We start from the raw sequence: 17,599 nt of genomic DNA, 5'->3' as shown, positions 1-17,599 counted from the left end.
ACAATTTTAGTTTTCTTCTGCACAAATTTCTCTTTTTCTCTACAATAAACTTCTCATAGCCAACAATATTTACTAAGCACCTAAGTGCACAAAGCAGTGTACTAAGCACTTTCATCTTGGATGGCAACTATTCAGCTCAACAGCCTGGAAGATTCAAAATGCCTTAAAAATCCCCATATGCATTGGGTTCTCCTTATGTCTCGAAAAATTCTTTGGCATTCATTTTATCACACATTTCTGTAAAATTGGATTACAGAGCCATGTCTCCTCTCTGGAATTTTGTTTTCATTTCTGCAGCTTTTTTAAATAATGCAATAGAGACCCCATTAAGAAGCATTTAAATTGTCAACACCCTTTAAAAATTTATATCTTCAAAATAGAGTATTAAGTAATCACATTTATTCATTTCCAATATAAAATCCAAAACAATAATACAAATATAAAATATAAACGTCTTCTCTCTCATATTACATCTTTGAAAGATCAACATTTTATGAAAATAATTTTGCCCCAAGACCTTATATACCTAGGACTTATTTAGGTATAGCAATAGCTTTCACCTTTTCTACTAAGCTCATAGTAGTATAGCCACAGTTTCCATAACAAGACAAAGCAGAATCACCTCGTTCAATCCCAGATATTTTTTCACCCTGAACCTCATTTACCAGCAAGATATGAGATGGAAAAGGCTGCCAACTCAGACAAAACTTTCTGCAGGTTCCCATCTATGTTTGGTTTTGCAACCAGTGGGTGTAAATATTAGACATCCGATTCACCTGATTAATCTGATTCACACAAATTTCTGGCACATACTCTATACCAGCTGTTCACTGCTGGCTTTGGTGATAAATTGGTGAGGTTTGTGCACTCACAGTTGAGAATGATATTTATAAATATTAAAGGCCGCTGAACCACATTTCAGATATGACCTTCTTATTTTATTTATTTTAAAGATTTATTTATTTATTTATACAAGCACTGCGTACAATCAGAAGCGCGGAAGGGTGAGAGAATTCACCACAGCCAGAGCGGGGAACAGAACAGGTAGACTGACAAAATACACTGCTGAGGGGAGCAGCGGGTGGCAGGAGAGATCTGTCGCACCATGTGGGACCCTTGCCAGCGGCTGGGGATTGAACCAGCGCTGCAGAGGCTGCGGGCAGCTTTGCAGCCCAGCGCTCAACCGCTGCACCACCGGGGAGGCCCTCTTATTTTATTTTTTTAAGACTTATTTATCTATGCATACAAGGACTGGGGTAAAGGCCAGAGGTGTGGGGGGTGAGAGGATTCACCAGAGACAGAGTGGAGAACAGAACAGGCAGATTGACTGAAGTACACTGCTGAGGGCATCAGTGGGTAAGTCAGGAGAGGTCTGCTGCACCATGTGGGTAGCTCCCTGGCCAGGGATCAAACTCGTGCTATAGTGGCTGTGGATTGCCTCATAGGCTGTGTCTTAACCCCTTGTGCCACCAGGGAGGCCCTAGATATGACCTTTTTAAAGCTTTACTCAGCAAAGTTTTTTAAACTATGATGATCATAGACCTGTTTTTTGAAAATAAAATTATTTCAAGCTTTGGAAGGAAGAGGGTATTTTAAACAAGGATAAAGAAAAACTAAGGAAAATGAAACAGGCAAAACAAGTTTTCACTTAAATTTTATCCTTGAATTGCTTTTTATCACGTGCATATGTTGTGAGGTTTTAAAAAAAGAACTACAGGCGCCTCCCTGGTGGCGCAGCTCGTTGAGCACAGCGCTATGAAGCTGTTCGCAGCCTCTGCAGCGCAGGGTTCCGTTCCCAGCCAGCCAGGGCGATACCTACCTGGCACAGCAGACCTCTCCTGCCTTGCCCGCTGTTCCCCTCAACAGTGTTTTCGGTCTGTCTGCCTGTTCTGCTCCCTGCTCTGTCTCTGATGAATCCTCTCACCCTCCAGCGCCTCTAGCCTGTACCCCAGCTCTTGTAGAAATAAATAAATCTTAAAAAAAAAAAAAAAAAGAACTACAACCATTTTAATTGAGCATGTATCTTAATCGTTTAGCTCAAGGTTTAGAAAAACAGTGTCAAAAATGGTCAGTGAGGAGGTGCTACTCATGCAAAATGAGCCCAGCACTGCCCGGTTGTGAGGTCCAAGAGTTTCACTGGAAACCTTCCTTGGGACACCTTAGCACCCTTCTGTTCTATACACACCCCCTCTCATATTCCTCAGTCTCTAGCCTGGATCTCCTTCTTGCTCTCAGTTGTGAATTAATTCCTGTTAAAATGTTCAGCTTTTAAAATATGTAGACAAATGTTTAAAGCCATGGTTAAGTCCAGGTCCCTTTTCAAATGATATAAGTGATGGGTTCTCTGGCCTTATGCTCTGTGACTCAGAGGCATGGTAAAGAGAGCCAATGAACTTACTCTCGTGTGTCAAAATAGAACAGGGATGATCAAAGTTCCTTCTCTAGTACTGACTACTCATTTAATCAGCCAACAACATGCTATGTGTCAGGCTGAGTCAAAGCTGCCAAAAAAATTTTAGGTGAGGTTAAGATCCCCATCCTTGAGAAGTTCATGTACTAGTGTGGAAGGTAGGCACATACACAAATCATTGCTGTTCTATGTGATAAATTACTAAATAGAGGTATGTTCAAAATGCCATGGAATCCCAGAAGGGATTATGACCTTGAAGGATTTTAAACAGCAAAGCTATGCAATCATAAATAGCTCTCTGGCAGCACCATGGAAGACCAGAAACTGGAAGGGATGCTCTGACACAGCCCAGACCCCAGCAGATGAAGGCAGGGAGGTAAGGCAGGGCAGTGGGAACTGGGAGAAAGGGCCAATCATCTGACAGAGGAAGTCACCTCGGTAACATAGTAGATGATGTTCACGCTACAGGGAGAAAGAGAAAGTGCCTGTTACCCTCTGATGGCTGACCCCCAAAACAGAAGAATTCCTACTGTAACGTGTATGTGAATTTGCGTATTGTTTACAGTCATTCTAAAAGATGGTCCTTCTCATGGTGCTGTTAATCATCAAGTGTGTAATTGAGAAATCATGGGAAAATGTTAATTTAATGCAGTGTTGTAGCTGGTCTGTGGCCGGGAGCAGAGTGTAGCTTTCATACAGCACCACCGTTGTCCAGTCATAACAAGCGGCTCCACATGCTGTTCTTAATGCTCCGTTGCCATCAGGATGTAGTGAAAAGTATCTCAGAGTCAGGATTTCTTTTTTTTCCCCCAAATGTCACAGCTCTTAAGACACAGAAGTTAATTTGTTGTTTTATCTCTTATAAAGCTGTACATTTAGTTATTTTAAAGTGATCCTCATGCTCTTGAAAATCCCTGGGCTTGGAAATGATCAATTTTTGCTTCCTTCTCTTGTATTCAAAGCATAAATCTCTGGAAAGGGCTGGTGTACTGTGTTGTATGGACGATAAAGCTGAGCTTGGGAGCTCATTTCGCTTTTCTTGAAGTGACCTACTCATCCAAGTCATCTAATTTTTAAACTGAAAGAAAGGTCAATGCTTGCTAAGAACTAAGCTTATACCAGCAACAAGCAGCTGCTATTCTAGGCAGCACCTGCCTTAAGAGCCTTTGTTATTGGTGAGATTGATCTCAAAGCCTCTTCTCTGCAGGAATTATTGCTTCTACTTCCTTCTCCACCTCTAACAATGTATGAGGTGTTGGACTAGCCAGTTATCCCCTCTACACCCCAGTTTTCCTGTCCATGAAATGATCCCAGGCTCCCTCCCAGTTCTAATGTGCTAAGTATCAGCCAATTAGCATTTTCCCCTTTGCCTGGTGGAAATGCTTCTATTCTCTAAGGGTTCCCTTGGTCTCCTGATCTCCCCACATCTTTCAACCGTGTGTAATGCATATTTCCACTATGATGCTCCAGGGTGGTTTATAACAACTATCCAAAAAAAAACTCAATTGTTTAGCTTTACTGCTTTAAAAAGCCCATCATTTAATCACAAAGTTAGTAAACATCCCCATCCTGCAAAACACTTTCTTAGTGTGTCCGAACCTACTCTTATCCATCTCAAAATAAAAACAGTTTAATCAAGAAACCTCCTAATTATTTACTGATCACTATTTAATTTTCATTTTTTAAAGGATATTTCACTGAACTGAATTTAAACCAGAACAGTAAAGACAATCAAAAATCTCAGTTTTTAAGACACATCACCCAAAGCAGTGATAGTGAAGGCAAAGATAAACAGCTGGGACTACATCAAATTAAAGAGCTTCTGCACAGCAAAAGAGACAATAACCAAAACAAAGAGAAACCCCACCGACTGGGAGAACATTTTTGCAGACAACACTAACGATAAAGGACTAATCACAAAAATCTACAAAGATCTGATGAAACTCAACAAAAACAAAGAAAATAATCCTGTCAAAAAAATGGGCAGAAGAGCTTAAAAGAAACTTCTCTGAAAAAGAAATGCAAATGGCCAACAGGCATATGAAAAAATGTTCAACATCACTTGTAATCAGGGAAATGAAAATCAAAACTACCATGAGATACCATCTTACACCTGTGAGAATGGCACATATTAAAAAAAACTAGCAACAACAAATGTTGGCGAGGGTGTGGAGAAAAAGGAACTCTCCTGCACTGCTGGTGGGAGTGCAAACTGGTCCAATCACTATGGAGAGCTGTGTGGAGATTTCTGGACCTACTAAACATAGAGCTTCCATATGATCCAGCAATTCCACTCCTAGGTAGTTACCCAAAGGACACAGAAACAGTAATTCCAAAGGGCACCTGCACCCCTATGTTTATAGCAGCACTCTTTACAATAGCTAAGCTATGGAAACAACCCAAATGCCCAAAAATAGATGACTGGATCAAGAAGATGTGGTACACATACACCATGGAATATTACTCAGCAATCAAAAAAGATAACACATGCAGTTTGCAGCAACATGGATGGCGCTGGAAGGGATCATGCTCAGTGAAATAAGTCAGAAAGAAAAAGAAAAATACCAATGGTCTCATTCATAGCAGGAATTTAGAAAACCCAAATAAGAGACCAGGAAAAAGACTGATCAATACAAAGTAAAAATGAAAATCAACAAGCAACTATAAACCAGAGACACACTACGGGAGGCTGTGAGGGGAGGGGAGGGGCGGGGAAAGAAAGGACTAGAGTCAAAAGAAGGGGGGGTGCCAATTGTATGGGGAATATAACCAAAATGAAAATGCATCCATTGTGCAAAGATGAAAAAAAGATGTAAGAATTATATAAAATAAAATATTTAAATAAAAAATCTTCATAAGATTGCTTTCAGTCTTCAGAATTTATTTTGGTGAATAAATTCAAATTTTTGGATTAAAAAAATCTGTTTTTAGAAGATCATGACAAGCAATGACTCAAGTAATGCTCCCCATCATTCCTATCCCCAAATATATTTACATATAGGAAAACTTTCCATAACATTGTAAAGGCAAGAGGGATGCTGGTTTTCACATCTACCTCAGCTACTCGGCCACCCCCAGCCTTGTAAAAGGAATTCGTGACACATGTGCTTGAGTCCCCAAATCACAACTCAAGGTTTAGAAACATCATAGAGGTTTTCTTTTTTCTACTTAGGTTGCAGTGATAATTTGAAATTCCTTAGCTATTTAGACTCAGCACAAAAATGCCAGATTCCATTCCAGGTTTGTGATCTTTGCATCAAATTAAACCACAGCCTCCTCTTTGGCCCTTGTTCCAGTTTTGGGTTTAGTTTTTCCATCCAGAATTTAAAGAGCAAAAAAAATAAGAAATTAATTTTCAACAATATTACAGATCCCAATTTTTCTGTCCTGCAATGTGTTATCCACCAAGTCTATGAATTTTAAAGAAAATGTCATCTTACTTTTCGCTGAGATTTTCTGTAGTGGTTAGTTTTCACACTATTTGTTTTGCCTTCTCCAAATTCAACCAAATAACCTGGAAACATGGAAAGAAATCTTGTTTATTTTTTAGTAATGAATGGAACAGTAAGAGAAGTTTTCTGTTTTCTCTACTCTAATCCTAAGCACTCTGGATGGATGAAAAATAAATTCATGTTACTAATTGGAGAATAGACCTGCAGGATCCAAATATCACAGGGAGTTATTTTTAGCTGAGAAATATTATTTTGATACAGAAAATATTTCAATCTGACAACTACCCTCCAAGATTGTTCTCAAATTTTGGTAAAGAGACAAGAGAAAAAAATCACAGGGAACATGTCCATAAATAACTAAGAATGTTGCCTCTCATCATTTAAAACATGATCGTAGTACTTGGAGGGAGGCTCCATTCCTGGACTGGGAACAGATCCTGCAAGAATGTGCCAGAGTGCTTTGCAAGCTATGGGACCCAACATTTTGAACATAATTCTAATCAAGATCTGACACCAGTTTTCAGAAAAATTTGAAGAGAGGGAAGCATGCTCACCTGGGGAGAAATATCAGCAAAATCCAGATTAGTAAACTCTAACAGAGAAGTTTTTAAATAAGTAAACAAGGGAGAGAAAAAGGAACCCACAAATTAAAAGGGGTGTAAGTGGCATATCAGCAATCACAACTTATCATCTTAGTTTGGAGCATGGGTCAAACATACCATAACAATGTCATGGGACAAATGTGAAAAGCTGAAACTTGACTAGATAGCTTATGCTTTTAAAGAATGATTGTTGATCATCATCTGAAGTGCAATCACAGCACTGCAGATGTTTTTGAAAGAATACTCCCTCTCTTTGAGAGTAAGATCCTGGAATGATAAGCCTTGCTTCGAATTATCTTAGGGAGAGTGTAGGCAAATGATTATATATGATTCAAGATGGGCCATCAATTAATAATTATTAAAATTCAATGATAAGGGCCTCCCTGGTGGCGCAGGGGTTAAAGACATAGCGCTATCGAGCTGTCTCCAGCCACTGCAGCAGGAGTTGGACATAAGGCAGGGGCACGGAAGAAAGGGTGCTGACCTACATGGTGCAGCAGACATCTCCTGTCTCTCCTGCTGCTCCCCTCAACACTTGTATTTCAATGGATCTCCCTGTTCTGCTCCCCACTCTCTCTCGTGAGTCCTCTCATCCCCCGCAGCTCTGACTTACATGCCAGTTCTTGTATGCATAAATACTTAAAAAAAATTCAATGTTCGTTCCGTAGTCTCAAATATATATATATATTATGTATACAATTTTCAATAAGGAAATATTAAAAAATAAAAAACTGAGAAGCTAGCATTAGGAAGTGTGATGAACAATTGGAGTTCCCAGACACAGCTGGGTAGGATTTGTTGACTCTACTTTGAAGAGCTATTTGGCATTTTGCAGTGAAGTGGACTATGCACACCCCTACAGCTGCATTACCCTCTACGTGACTTTTTAACTCCCCGTTTGTTGACTTGTATGATTTTTATATCATTGACTCCTGTAAGAGATTACAAGCACTACATTTAATGAGGGAATTTGAAGCTAAATTGGTTAAATGGCTGTAGACATCATTTTTTATGTTTTGCTGTTATGAAATATTTAAGCTACATAAAATACATAGGTTTACAGGAATATCTTACACATCATCAAGAATGCGTGTTGTCTATAATAGTGGAAAACTGGAAGCGATATAAATATGCATCAATGGAAAAATGGTTTCAGCTAAAGTGTGGAGAATTCACTCAATGTGCAAATGTAAAAATAAATAAACTAGGTATCAGCTTGGATACTTTTCCAAAACATAATGTTTAATGAAAAAAAGCAAGTGGGAATAATACATAGGGTGCTAGTATACCCATAATCTTCTGCTTCTTAAGTTGAATGGTAGGCTCCTATATGCTTGTTATATATCTACTCTAATTTGTATCCATACACTACTTAGCAATAAAACAAAACAAAAAACTGAACAAGATGATACCTATTAGTCAGCTCCAATGAAGGTTTTGGGAGTGAAAAGAATGGATTCTGCCCCTAAGCAACTTGTCGCACATTCATTCATTTATCAAATAAAGTATATCTTCTTCTAGTGCTAGTGATTTTTTTTTTTCAAATTAAAAGGTGGTTTTCTGAGAGTAAAAACTCAATTTGCAGAGTAATATGACATCTCTGGACTTTGTAGTTTTATGTATAATATTTATAAAATAAAGGATTTGTGGGAGGATTTAACTATCATTTAAATTGTAAAACCTGGAAATTATTTAGTTAAAATACCTTCAGATTCTCAGATCATAGACATAAAAGGTCAAATGCCCAAGGAATGAATGTTTTCACAGTAGCTCTGTTTACTCAGTGAACAACTTTTTAAAGGATTTGAAAAAACAATGAGGCTGAGAATCTTAGTTGTAACCTAACTAGAAATAGGTCAAGCCATCTGGGTTTCCCTCCTAACCACTGTTCTGGGCTTATTACCAATTATCTGATTAGTGTCCCAGAAAACAACAATGCTGAAATCTGACCCAAAAGGCAGTGTGGCAGCGCCATCTACTGAGTCCTAGCTATTCTTACACAGAAATTTGGGAAATGTCAAGAAGAAACATGAACCACAGCATTTTTCTAACTTCCAAGGAAAGGTGATGGCAGTGTGTCTTAGAGACTAAAGGAAGAGTCTTGGAAAGTTGTCTGAAAGCTTGCAGGTGTGCAGCCACAGGTGAGTCCACCACCTATTTATCCATGTTATTCTTGATTATTTGGTTGTTTCCAGTTTGGGGTTATTAAAAGTAATTTGCTGTGAACATTCTTTTATGTGGATCATGTCTATGCATTTGGAGAGGAATTTCCAAGTCACAAGTAGAGTGACCATATATTTTAGCCATCCTAACTGGGACATTTTTAGAGTACAGGATGATATAAAAATAATTAAAATGTATTTATTATCATGTTAGTTTTATGAATTAGTAGACCTATAAAAAGATTTGATGCAAAGTACATTTTAAAAATAAATTTGCTTCTAAAATATTAAAATGACATATGTCCATGGACATTAAAGTTCTAAAAATATGTTAATATGAATATATTTTTTACAAAACAGAAAAATGATGCTTAGTACATATTCACATATGTGAATTAGAGATTTAGCCACATCTAGTAGTCTTTTCTGAAAAAAATTTATATAGTCTTATTTATATTTTTTATACCTGCTTACAATATTTCATGAAAGTTGAATTTTATGCTAAATAGATTTAGTGATTGACACTTCCAATGAACTCTTCTCCATAGGATTTTTTTTTAGCGCAAATGCTGTTCTACAGGTGCTAAAGTAGAATGTAAACTCAGAGCACTGCTAAATGAAGGATAATCTCAAATCTAGTTTTGGCCATCTTGAACTATGTGAATAGAATATACCTAATATTTTCTACCAATATGATTATTTTTGTCTGTTCAGAATACTTGTCTTTAGCAACTTGTTTTATAAACAAAACTTATTGAATAAATTGATCATTTAAATTCTTCTTAATGTTTTGTTACATTTGTTTACAGCAAAATTATAGGTTTTCTCAATTCCCTTCATTTCTGGTTGGATAATATGCATATCCAATTAAAAGTTAAGGATTCTATCAAACATGTCAATTTTTTTAAGTTACAATTCAAAATTAGATCCAGGACAATGTTTTACATATATCTGACAAACATGGCTTCCATTGGTGGACAGAATAGCGCATATTGCTTTATTTTATTGTTTCTTTCAGTCTGTGAATTGACTTTTTCACTGTTTTGATAGTGTCCTTTAATGCACACAAAAATAGCACATAATTTTGATACATTAGCAATTTAAAATGTGCACCTCAACCAATTCTAACTATATTTCTCTCCTTAGGTTTCTAAGATTAATAAAAATATTTTTTATTAACATTGGTTTACAACACTGCAGGTGATCCAAAGGCATAGTTTCACTGCTCAGATGTAACCATTCCACACCCACACCATGTCATCCATAGTACTCCAATGTAGCCACTGGGTCCCCTCTCCGCTTTGCTCTATTCATCCCCTTTTCCCTCCAGTGACTTCAATTTTACAGTCAGGTTTCTAGGATTTGTTTTTGATTTGTTTTTATCTGACCCTTTATTTTATTTCTTTATATCTTACATATGAGTGAAACCATATCTTTCTCCTTCTGGCTTCTTTAATTTAGCATAATCCCCTCTAGTTCCATCCAAATGGCAAGACTTCATCTTTTTTTTTTTCTTTATAACTGAGTAGTATTCCAGTGGGTATATATACCACATCTGTACACTCATCTGTTATTGCACACTTAAGTTGTTACCATGACAATGAATATAGGAGTGCATATATCCCTTCAAATTAGTTTTTTTGCATTCACGGGTAGATACCTAGCAGTGGAATTGATGGATATACTACTGGAACTCTTGGAAGTCAAGACCGTGCCTTTGGGGCCTCCTCTGGTGGCGCAGCAGTTGAGCGCTGGGCTAAGAAGCTGCCCGCAGCCACTGCAGCGCTGGTTCAATCCCTGGCGATGGTCCCACATGGTGCGCAGACATCTCCTACCACGCCCACTGCTCCCCTCAGCAGTGTATTTCCTCAGTCTGCCTGTTCTGTTCCCCACTCTGGTGAATTCTCTCACCCTCCCGTGCTTCTGATTGTACCCAGTGCTTGTATAAATAAATCTTTAAAAAAAATAAAAAAAGACCATACCTTTGTGTTGGTCTCATTACATTTAGATAACCAGGGGTTCTTTTAAAAGGTTCACAGACTTGTATATTTATTTTCTTTCTTAGATTTGGGAAGGTTTCCTCTATTATTTCTGTTAATAAGAAGTCTGTTTCTCTTACCCTTCTGGAATAACCATTATTCTTGTGCTGCCTTTCCTAATGGAGTTGGATAATTCTTGAAGTGTCTCTTCATTTTTTCCTCTTATTTCCCTTTCTTCTATGTGGTCCTTTGCACATTATCTTCCTTGAGGTCACTAACTTGATCTTCCATTTTGTCTATTCTGCTTTCATAGCCTTGTCCAGAATTTTTTATCTCCTCTATTCAACTTTTTTTTTTAAAGATTTATGCATACAAGAGCTGGGTACAGGCCAGATATGTGGGACGGGGGGGTGTGTGTGAGAGGATCCACCAGAGACAGAGTGGGGAACGAAACAGGCAGATTGAGTGAAATACACTGCTGAGGGGAGCAGCCGGTGAGACAGGAGAGGCCGGCCAGGGATCGAACTCGTGCTACAGAGGCTGTGGATTGCTTCACAGTGCGGTGCTTAACCCATTGCGCCACCAGGAAGGCCCTCCTCTATTGAACTTTTAACATCCTACAACTGTTATTTTCTTCTCAAATCATTTGTTTTGTTTTGTTTTGTTTTGTTATCAATTGAGGTAACATTGATTTACAACACTGTATGTGACTCAAAGGCATAAGAGCACATCTCCTCAGATGCATCTCACCACACCATACCATCAAGGTACCTTCAGCTCGCCATCATTGTCAGCTGTGCTCTCTCCCTTGTTTGCCCTCCAGCCATTCCCCATCTTGTAACATCAATTCCACATTCAGTTTTCTAAGGTTTGTTTTTGGTTTGGTTTTGTCTGATTGTAGGGTAAAGAAAATGTCAGGCTTTTCTGCCCTTCCGCCATCAGGATAGATGATGGATCCTTGTCCTGAATGCATGCCTGATGGCGGGCACCTGGAATAGGGTGTGGGCACAGGTAGATGGGATTCAGCTGAGCTAAGACTGTGCTTTTAAGGGCGGCATCACGGGGGGACGCCAGCAGCAGCACTAGCAGCCCCAGCCAGCAGCAGCAGAACCTGAAGGAGAAGCCGAAGCAGAAGCAGAGAACGCCAGAGAGCCCAGATAGAGTGAAGACTTGCTGGGGGCTGGGAGGCCTGCCAGCCTCCCAGTCCCCCAGCCAGCACCCCTGCCTGCCATATGCCTGGTGAACCCCAAATAAAAGACCTGCAAAACCACTGAGGACTCTGACTCCTCCTTTACCCGATCTGCATGGGATCAGAAAACCTGCCTTGTGCCCTGTCCGGCCTCTACAATTGGCGTAGTCGGCAGGATCCATGCAGACGGGTATTGGAGCCCTCCGAAGACCTGGAGGGACTAAGGAGAACAGACTTTGCCTGTGACGACGCTGGAGGCACCATGGCGGTATAGAAGATGGATACGTCCACGAGCTACAGGATGAGACCTGGCGTGAAGGAGACGCCCGAAAGGACCAGCCAACGACACCGGAAAGGACCAGCCAACGACACCGGATAGGACCAGCCAACGACACCGGATAGGACCAGCCAACGACACCGGATAGGACCAGCAAACGACACCGGAAAGGACCAGCCAATGACCCCTGAGGCAGCAGGCCATTGCTGAAGCAGGGAGAGGCCAATGGACTGATAGACTGATGAACTGATGATTTTGGACTGACAATCCCGCCAGAAGGCGGAGGACCTTAGCAGGTTATGTTTATTTTTTGAGAATCTGGGGGTGGCCAGTGGGCCTAGATGGCCAAAAGCAGCCTGTGCATGCCCAGCAGCCAGGTGGAGGAGAAAAGCCAACTAAGAAGGCAAAAGCTGGTACTGATGATAAGTTGAGAAGCCCTGAGCGGCTGTTAAGCAGCCTTGGTATGCTGAAGCCCTGTGAGTCTCGTAAAATCACCTGTGGGTGATGCCCTGCTCATTCTTGAGTGAGGGTGAGGAGCTGAGGAACCCGTCCTTGGGGGACAGGTGGGGAACGTGGCTTGGGGTGGAGCCCAAGCCAAATGTAGAGTTTTGATCCCCGACCCATGTGATTGTGCAGTGGGTTGGCTTGAGTGCAGGGGTCTGTGAGTCGCATGGATGGCTATGAAGGCCAAGTGTTGGAGCGACTGCAGACAGAAACCCTGAGGGTTGGCGATTACCCCCAACAGAATAAAATTGCCAATCCCAGAGCTAGTGCATCCTGGGGGTGGATGCTGTGTGTGCCTTGTAGCCTAGACTACAGCCGGAGAAGGCCAGGAAGCCTGACGGCTCCTGGTATGTTATAGTAGATGCCGTGATTCCCCTCCCTCATATGAGCAGTGCCTTCGGCAGCAGATTTGGTGGCTCATCTGCTGGTACCAATAATTGTCTTTTGCACTTGGTTGGTGCCCTGCCTGGACTTATTTGTGTTCTGTTGTATTTTGTTATATGTGATGTATTTGCTTTTGTGGGCCATGGCTGCACTGTTTATGTTTGCTTAAAAAATTGTATATACGTGGACTATATGGCAGAAAACCCTGAGGGGGTGGACTGTAGGGTAAAGAAAATGTCAGGCTTTTCTGCCCTTCCGCCATCAGGATAGATGATGGATCCTTGTCCTGAATGCATGCCTGATGGCGGGCACCTGGAATAGGGTGTGGGCACAGGTAGATGGGATTCAGCTGAGCTAAGACTGTGCTTTTAAGGGCGGCATCACGGGGGGACGCCAGCAGCAGCACTAGCAGCCCCAGCCAGCAGCAGCAGAACCTGAAGGAGAAGCCGAAGCAGAAGCAGAGAACGCCAGAGAGCCCAGATAGAGTGAAGACTTGCTGGGGGCTGGGAGGCCTGCCAGCCTCCCAGTCCCCCAGCCAGCACCCCTGCCTGCCATATGCCTGGTGAACCCCAAATAAAAGACCTGCAAAACCACTGAGGACTCTGACTCCTCCTTTACCCGATCTGCATGGGATCAGAAAACCTGCACAGTGCCCTGTCCTGCCCTTACACTGATGCTTTGTTTTGTTTCTCTATATTCCACATATAAGTGAAACCATCTGTCATTTGTCTTTCTCCTTCTGACTTTTTTCACTGAACATTATGTTAATTGTAAGTGTTCATCTTTTCTTTATGGCTGAGTGATTGCATTGTGTATGTACACCACATTTTTCTAATCCACTCCTCTGCTATTGGGCACTTAGGTTGTTTCCATGACATGGATATTGTAAACAAGGCTGCAATGAACATAGGAATGCATATATCCCTTAGAATTAGTATTTTTGCATTCTTCAGTAGATACCTAGGAGTGGAATTGTTGGATCATATGGTAGATCTATATTAGAAATCTAGAGCAGACACCTTCATAATGTTTCCCAAAAGGGCTGGATCAGTCTACATTCCTGCCAATCGTATAGGAGGGCTCCTTTTTCTCCACACTCTCATAAACACGTGTTGTTTCTTACCTTTTTGATCTGAGTCATTCTCACAGGTGTAAGGTGATATTTTATGTTGCTTCATGTTATTTTGATTTGCATTTCCCTGATAAGTGATAACGAGCATTTCTCCATGTGCCTGTTGACAATCTGTATGTCTTCATGGGAGAAGTGTCCACTTCAGTCTTTTGCCCATTTTTTGATTGGGTTATTTGTTTTCTTTTTGTTGAGTTGCATGAGTTTTTTCTATGTCTGGGAAATCAGTCCTTTGTCAGATGTAGGATGTATAAATGCTTTCTTCCATTCAGATAGGTGTCTTTTCACACTTTTATTTCACTGTGCAGTATCTTAGTTTTTTTTATTGCTCTTGCTTCCCTGGCATTATAGACAAATTCACAAAGACATCACGTAAGCCGATGATGTGAAATATTTTGCCTATATTTTCTTCGATGTATTGTATGGTTTTGGGTCTTATAGTTAATATTGTAAGAATCAAGTTACAGTATTAACATGTCTTTTATTTTAAATGTGTGCACCTATGAGAGAGATGACCTTTTCCTAAAAAGAAAGAAGCCAAGATTAACAGGCAGCATGCCTTCTTCTGGTTCCTTTATATTTTTCCTGAAGATCAAAATTAAGAAAGAAATTGTAATTTTTGTTATATGTTATGATTTTGTAATCTTAGATTAGCAGGTTTGTACTTTTCCTTGTTTTTTTTTTTTCCCCTTTTCCTTTTGAAGAGTAGATGTGTCCTCTGTTTACTATTACAAACAGATTGAGGATAGTGATTTGTGATTCAGTAGCATCTGTACCTGCAAAGGTCCTGACAGGGAAGCATGTGAGGTGCTTTATGGGACCCATCAGTGACAAAGATGGACACTTGGATACAGCCCCTTTGTCTACTGTGGAGAGCTTCAGCTTAATGAAGTGGAATGAGAGGATGAGAAGTAGCTAAGCCAATGGTCTGCTCTGTAAACACATTCTAGGTGGGAGCCGCCAGGGTCCAAGGGTTGACAGTAATTTTGTGAATTATAAAATGAAGGGCAGAATTTCAAGCACTAAATTTTAGGTATTTAGTTTATAAACATTCTTGCCTATCACAGGATTTTTAGGAAGAAACATTGTGGTGTTTTGTCTGACTACAAAAGAAAGTTCATTGTTGAAAAATTTAAAAACTCAGAAAAAGTATGAGGGGAAAAATTTGTGATCTCAGGTGCCCAGAATGGGACTGATTAATCCTTAGTTCCTTCATTGCTCCAGCATGTCCTGCTTTTATGTATTTTATTATTTTTAATAATGTAAAAATGTCTCATGAATACAGCACCATAAGTAAGAGTTAGTACCTTGACCACTTCCTGGTCCACACAGCCTCCAAGGAGTAAGAGTCTCTGGATGACCAGCCCCAGCAAGAGCACAAGAGGAAGAGAGAGGCCCTTGTGTGCTGAGAGTATTTCCTGACCTGACACAGTTCCATCCCAACCTTCCTGGGGAAGGAGAGGGGCTTAGGGAGTCCTTTGTTACCTAGCGTTCATTAAGTACACTATGCCCAGCCAAATAAGAAAGATTGTGAAAAGGGTCTATTCAGGAAACATTTTGTTTTTAAGCATATGACAATCAAACCTATTCAGGAAGTAAAAATTTTATTTCCCCATTAATGTTGTCATTTCAGGAATTCATCCTATCATTATTAATGCTATCATTTCAGAAATTTTTCAGTGTAAATAGAAAAAAATTACCCATACTCACCACAAGAGGTAGCCATATGAACTTATTTTTATATTTCCCTCTATTCTTTTAAAAGTACTTTTCATAGTCAAAACGATCAGGACTTAGTCCTGAACAGCAGATATGAACCAATGCTAGCTGGAAAATTAGTCACGAAGAAATATTAATATTTTTGTTATATAATTGATTAAACTCTTCCTTCATGACTTCAAGTTTGACGACATCTGAGGAAAATCTAACCTCCCACTTTTACCCTACCTCCAGATTATAAACAAACCAACTAATTTTTTCTAGTATTTCTACAGTTTATTTTTAATATAACCTTCTTGTCCCTGCAGAACAATGGGATCATTAGTGACCAATCCCACGGGGGGCCATGCAGAATAACATTAAATTTTTCAGCTAAGTCCAGCAATAAGTTATATGGATGAGCAAATATTCCACAGAGCTGAAATTCAGTTCTATTTTTTAATAATCGTCCTTGAAAACTATCTCAAACATTGAATACTCCCTTAGAAAATAGAAATTGATCTTTTTTGGTATTAGGATCTATGTCTCATTCTCTCTCTTCTGCTCCCTATTGCATGTATATATACATACATACATACATTATACGTGCATAAAGACATTGTATCTAGATATACATCAATTGATTTACCATGCTAAAAGAGGGATTAATAAAGTTTGAAGACATTAAAAACTATCTCCAACAGGGGTCGAACATGCTATCTTTCTACTAACTAAGAACTACTCTACTTCCTTCTAGCAGTTTTTACTAATTTTTATTTCTTTTTCTCCTGCTATCTCACAACTTTAACTTTTCCCTTCTATTAGTAGGTCTCCTTCACTTTTATTCTGTGTGTATTCTTTCTGGAACTGAACAATGCTGGAATGTGAAAACACTGCTTTCTTTTCTTACACAAACTAATAAGTTTTGTTTTCTTTTGTTTGTAACACAGAAGCATGCATGCTCTCAAGCAGTCATCTCTTCCAACCTTTTAAAAACATGTAGACTTAGTATTGGGGGCTGCAGACAACTAGAAATTACTGGCTAGGTGAGGTGGGTTATTATATTACAAAGGGTCAACGGGTATACTGTGATTTGTCCTATTTGTGTTTGGATCACTTGCATGATTCTTCACTCACAGCAAAACTTCAATAAATATTATATGCATGGATGGATAAAAATATACAGAAACCTTTAACATGGCAAAAGAGAAATCATTTTCTCCCTTTCCAAACTTCCTGCTGGCCCATATAATGGGCAATTTTATCAAAACTCCCACCTTCCTTGGGAACAGTGGGGAGAAAGTTGCTGTTTGTGCCCCACTTGTCACTGGTTCTTCACTATGTTTGGTGCTGTGGTGGGAGACAGAAGTTATTATTGTCTTAGACCTGGTGAACCAAGTAGAGGTTGATACTCATAAAGCCACATCTCTTTTGACTCCTGGGTAGTGCTCCTCTGCAGCTGCATGTGCGCACCTTTCAGCCCTGATTCTGCCAATCTACCTGTGTAGATCCACAGCCTGTCATCATCCCATACCCTGTCTATGATCCAACCAGTTTGCTTGTTCAACTTAGGGAAGTAATGGCAAAAAGCTCACATGCTACATGTCCACACCCAGCAATAAAGTCATAGATTGAGCCCCCCCTCCGATCCTCTTGTGTATATGCTAAATTTCAGAGCCCAGGAGACAGAATGGTGATATCAACTGGCTCTTCAACACCATTCATAGAAATAACTCACAATCATAAATGTCAAAGAACATATGAACAGAATGCTTGTATTGTGAATGTGGAGAAAGAAAAATGTTATGACTGC

General features: G+C 39.8%; 1 long non-coding RNA gene across 1 annotated transcript in view; it reads right to left on the bottom strand.

The window, feature by feature from the left end:
- Positions 1-17,599, bottom strand: part of LOC119245275 (uncharacterized) — a 117,903-nt gene that overhangs the window by 93,453 nt on the left and 6,851 nt on the right. The window contains exon 2 of the long non-coding RNA XR_005125252.2: positions 5,851-5,924. This is a non-coding gene — a long non-coding RNA (uncharacterized LOC119245275). The remainder of the gene's footprint in view (positions 1-5,850; positions 5,925-17,599) is intronic.

The sequence above is a fragment of the Talpa occidentalis genome, unplaced genomic scaffold (genome assembly GCF_014898055.3).
Source record: "Talpa occidentalis isolate TD23 unplaced genomic scaffold, MPIMG_talOcc4v2.1 talOcc4.14, whole genome shotgun sequence".
In the NCBI taxonomy this organism is placed as follows: Eukaryota; Metazoa; Chordata; class Mammalia; order Eulipotyphla; family Talpidae; genus Talpa; species Talpa occidentalis.
The sequence above is the reverse complement of the archived record's forward strand: the minus strand, read 5'-3'. Positions and strand labels throughout refer to the sequence as shown.